The sequence below is a fragment of the Peromyscus californicus genome, unplaced genomic scaffold, assembly GCF_007827085.1.
Source record: "Peromyscus californicus insignis strain IS unplaced genomic scaffold, ASM782708v3 Scaffold_20__1_contigs__length_68692818, whole genome shotgun sequence".
In the NCBI taxonomy this organism is placed as follows: Eukaryota; Metazoa; Chordata; class Mammalia; order Rodentia; family Cricetidae; genus Peromyscus; species Peromyscus californicus.
In genome coordinates, this window is record NW_026294503.1 from 13,264,539 (window position 1) to 13,270,097 (window position 5,559).

The window sequence follows — 5,559 nt, forward strand, 5'->3', positions numbered from 1 at the left end:
TTTTAAAATAGAATATTCCTTTATTTTAACTATTACATCTCCACAAATATATAAAGATACAAACTCATGAAAATAGAAACCTGTAGATAGTTTTTGTAAATAATAGATATCAAATCTTCAAATATATCACAAAATATTATGTGTCCACTGTAATTTCTTTTTGGCTCCAGAAAATAGGTTCAATGCAATTTAATTTTAAATGAAATTGTATCCTTGAATTTTATCACAGACCTTACAAGATAGGTGTATAATTATTTGTAAAATTAGATTTTAATAAGAGTATTCCAAATAACACTACAAACTTCACTTAAGATATTCCAGTACCCACTGTACTTCTTCATGTATGACTAATGCTTTTAGTAGAAAAACGTAAGAAGTCTCCTAAAGAGAGATGCTGATGATGACCATGCCTAAATCCTAGTTCCTTATGAAAATTTTATTGATTTCACATAGACATAACAGTAATTAATGCTGGGAAAAGAAACTAAAATGATATTTGTAAGTGACAGAGCCAAGAAATCATCAAGGATAAAACTATTAAAGGTCATGGGAAATTGCAAAGTTTTAACATGATTTATATTAAAACATATCAGGAGAAGTGGTCTATTTCTTTATATGGACATTGATTCCATAAACATGCTAATTTTGTTATATCTTTTGAAATGTAACCTGAGTAATTGTGTACTAGGAAATCCTTTTATCTGTGAATGGAATGACTTGATGTAAATCTTATAAGTAAGCCCTTGTTAGCATGCTATTTTTTAATTCATTTCACATACCAACCACAGATCCCCCTCTCTTCCCTCCTCCCTCCCCCCAGACTTGTCCCTCCAACCTCCCCCATTTGCTCCTCAGACAAGGTAAGGCCTCCCATGGGGTGTCAGCAGAGCAGTATATTCAGCTGAGGCAGGTCCAAGCCTCTCCCCCTGCATCAAGGCTGTGCAAGGTGTCCCACCAAAGGTAGTGGGCTCCAAAAAGCCAGATCATGCACCAGGGATGGATCCTGATCCTACTGCCAGGGGGCCCTTTAAGCAGATCAAGCTACACAACTGTCTTGCTTATGCAAAAAGAGCCTAGTCCAGTCCCATGGAGGCTTCACAGCTCTTAGTCTTAAAGTTCATCCTGAGTGAGGTAACCCAGACTCAGAAGGACAAACATGGTATGTACTTGCTCATAAGTGGAGACTATATGTAAAGCAAAAGATAACCAGACTACAACCCACAGTTCCAGAGAAGCTAGCTAACAAAGAGGATCCTAAGAGAGACACATATGCTGTGGGATGTTCTGTATGGCAAATGTGTTGCTCTGATTGGTCAATAAATAAAACACTGATTGGCCAGTGGCTAAGCAGCAAGTATAGGCGGGACTAACAGAGAGGAGAAAAGAAAGAACAGGAAGGCAGAAGGAGACACTGCCAGCTGCCACCAGGACAAGCAGCATGTGAAGATTCCGGTAAGCCACTAGCCGCGTGGCAGGGTATAGATTTGTGGGAATGGATTAATTTAAGATGTAAGAACAGTTAGTAAGAAGCCTGCCACGGCCATACAGTTTGTAAACAATGTAAGTCTCTGTGTTTACTTGGTTGGGTCTGATGGCTGTGGGACTGGCGGGTGACAAAGATTTGTCCTGACTGTGGGCCAGGCAGGAAAACTCTAGCTACACACATAGATTGCCCTGGGAAGTGGAACTAGATGAGATCTTCATGAGCAAACTGGGGATGAGTTGGGGCAATAGAGCTGGAACAGGGATGGAGTGGTAGAGCAATGAAAGAGATACTATGAAAGAGGAAGATATAGGGAGAAACCGGGTGCTACAGAAGTTCCCAGGAATCCACAAGGATGACCCCAGCAATAATGGAGAAGGTACCTGAACTGACTTACCCCAGTAATCAGGTCAGTGAATACCCTAACTGTCATCATAGTGCCTTCATCCAAGAACTGGTGGAAGCAGAGGCAGAGATCCACAGCCAAGCACCAGGCTGAGCTCCAGGAGTCCAGTCGAAGAGAGAGAGGAGGGGTTCTATGAGCAAGGGACATTAAAATCATGATAGGGAACCTACAGATACAACCAAACCAAACTAGCATGTTATTTATGAAGGAAATAGTCTCTCCCATGCTTTATTCATTAAGATTTTCATTCAGTTTTCACAATTATCTTACATCATTTTTATTCCCATAGGTGAATACTGTTGTTACAATCAAATGACACATACCAAAAATTATTTTGCAATATATTTGCATATTTGCAATATCATCAATATTTGGAACATTCGCAACAGATAATATTATAATAATAGATACTGTCTTAGATAGGTTTTTTTTTAATTGCTGTGAAAAGACATCATGACCATGGCAGGTCTTATAAAGTAAAACATTTAATTGAAGTGACAGCTTAAAGTTTCAGAGGTTTAGTCCATTATCATCATGGTGTAAAGCATAGCAGCATGCAGGAAGACATGGTGCTGGAGAAGTAGTTCAGAGACCCACACCTTGCCAGTGACAGAATGTTATCTAAGACACTGGGCAGCATCTTGAGCATATATGCAAACTCAAAGCCTGCCTCCACAGTGACAAATGTCCTTCAACAAGACCACACCTCCTCCAACAAGGCCACACCTCCTAATAGTGCTACTCCCTTTGGAGACCATTTTCTTTCAAACCACCACATATAGTAAGTCAACCCTTATGAAATGAAAGTCATTTTAGAAACATTAATGGGAGAAATATTTTGGATTAGGCATTTCTAGTATAAATTTATGCCCCATTATAGAAACATTCACTTTTGTATTTTTCTTATCCCATCAGGAATAATCCAAGAAATATTGTCCCACTAACACTACAGTTTACAAGTAGTGTGGGAACCCTTTGGAGGTCAAACAATCACTTCAACAGAGTCACCAAAGACTATCAGAAAACACAGATATTTACATTACAATTCATAACAGTACCAAAATTGTGGTTATGAAGTAGAATCAAAAATTATTTTATGGTTAGGATCACCACAACATGAGGAACTGTATTAAAGGATTGTGGCATTAGGAAGGTTGAGATCCATGGCACTAATAGTTCACACATGCCATGTTTATTTTGAAAAATCTGTGAATAAGTGTTACTATATTTAATTAATAGTAACCCTCGGGAAGAGAAAATTTACTTTATCCACATTAAATGTAATCTTTAACTTATTCATCTCAAATAAAATTCATTTTAAAATGAACAAATTGAACCTTAACCAACAAAATAATATCCACTTCTTTTTCAGATATTTACTATTTCTCAAAACATGAAATACATTAAGAAAAGAGCCTAGCAACAATGAAAAAGAATCATGCAGGCTTATCAGGCTAGGGCTAGAAATGTTTCTTCTCTCTACCTTCGAAAAAATAATTAATTAAATGTTTTCTAATAGAAACATACAACCAATAGATGGCATTATAGCCATGACTCCCACTTACAGTATCTTTATGAAATTACTGGAAAAAAAAATAAAATGACCTAATAGACAGAAACATTGGTTGCTTATTTCCCCTCCCAAAGAATGACTAGCTACTCATGACGTGTTAGGTTTTAACCTTCCTTGGAAAGCCAAAACCCCAAGTTTACATTAGATCATATTAGAAAAGCTTGATTATTCCAATTGGAAAGCACAACAAACTTAGATGTACAAAAAAATTATTTAGTTTCCTTTTAATGCTGCCTGAAAACAAGAGTTTCCCTTGGTATTAAACACAACTTAACAAGTATGTCTTACACTGAGAATTTCACCACTTTGCTTTAAAAAGTGAAAAGCTAAGTAAATAAAATGTCATTTTCTCTTTATTTAAAGATTCAATAACTTTTAACATGGCAGTTTTCCACAAATGTCTCTACAGAGTAAAAATAATTGCTCTCAAAATGCCAACAGAAGCTTTTACATAAATTGACAAGGTTTTAGTTAAAAATGTAATGTAAGTGCAAAGAAACAAAAATGACCAAAACAAACTGTAAAGAATATGAAATTTGGAGACTGAGCCATGCATGTACAACATGTTCTGTGATTCCTTGACTGGCATGAAATTATTGTTTGAACATAGGGATAAATTCACAAAATGATGGAAGTCTATGGTGGTATTTTATTTGTACTGAAATGTGATTTTATTTGTATGTAAATAAATAAAGTTGCCTGGGGGTCAGAGCTATTAGAACCATAGCAAGAGTGTGGCAGTGGTGGTGCACGCCTTTAATCCCAGCACTTGGTAGACAGAGCTAGGTAGATCTCTGTGTGTTCAAGGATACAGCCAGCATTGGAGACACACGCCTTTAATCTCAATACCAACCATAGAAGACCTGGAAGTCTCTACAGAGGCAGTCATGTGTTTGGGTTTACAACCAAGGAGAAGGCAGAACAGCTAGACTATATAAAGACATACACACAGGAAATAGGTCCCTTTTTCGGAGAGCTCTTTTGGCTGAAGCAGGAAGGGTAAGGCTCTTAGTTCTGACCTCTTGGCTTTCTTCTCTGAATTGTCTCTGTGTTTCTTATTGAATAAGACGGTTGGTTACATCTACATTTGGTGCCCAACATGGGGCTCGAACCCACGACCCTGAGATTAGGAGTCTCATGCTCTACCAACTGAGCTAGCCAGGGCTGGAGAGATGGCTCAGTGGTTAAGAGCACTGACTGTACTTGGCAAAGAGCTTGCAGTAACTATTTGGGAGAAATTAACAGCAAATATCCCAAAAGCGATAGAATTGATCTTATAAAGAGAGCTGATTGGATCTTGCTTTGAATTGTACGGGAAAAACCCACATCTAGAGTTCGTACATTTTATACAGATGCCAACAAACAAGGAAAGGAAATCAGAAAATTTAAGTAAAGTGGTTCAAAGTCCTTATAATTCAGTTCAAAAATCAGAATTATATGCTATTCTGTTGGTATTAATGGATTTTTCAGAACCTCTCAACATAGTAACTGACTCTCAGTATGCTGAAAGAGTAGTATTACATATTGAGACTGCAGAATTTATCCCTGATGCTTCAGAATTAACTTCACTATTTATTCAATTACAAGATACAATCAGGAAAAGGAGTCATCCCTTATATATAACTCACATCCGATCCCATACTGGTCTGCCAGGCCCTCTAGCACAAGGCAATGATGAGATTGATAAATTATTGATAGGAAATGTACTGGAGGCCTCAGAATTTCATAAAAAACATCATGTCAATAGTAAAGGTTTAAAAAAGGATTTTTTCCATAACCTGGCAACAAGCCAAAGAAATAGTAAAGAAATGTCCTACTTGTTCCTTCTACAATCAAACACCATTACTAGCAGGATGTAACCCAAAGGGTACTCAAAGGAATGAAATCTGGCATATGGACGTGTTTCACTTTGCAGAATTTGGAAAACTGAAATATGTACACCATACTATTGATACTTATTCAGGATTTCAATGGGCAACTGCTTTGAGTTCTGAAAAAGCTGATTCTGTAATCACTCATTTGCTAGAAGTTATGGCCATCATGGGTATACCTGCACAAATCAAAACTGACAATGCTCCATCAAAGGTTTATTAAAAG

The 5,559-nt window shown here is 37.2% G+C and overlaps 1 non-coding gene across 1 annotated transcript; it reads right to left on the bottom strand.

Annotated features, from left to right (window-relative positions):
* Nucleotides 1-4,553: 4,553 nt before the first annotated feature.
* Trnar-ccu (transfer RNA arginine (anticodon CCU)) lies at nucleotides 4,554-4,627 on the bottom strand. Its single transcript has one exon. It is a non-coding gene; the product is annotated as a tRNA-Arg (tRNA).
* Nucleotides 4,628-5,559: the final 932 nt, after the last annotated feature.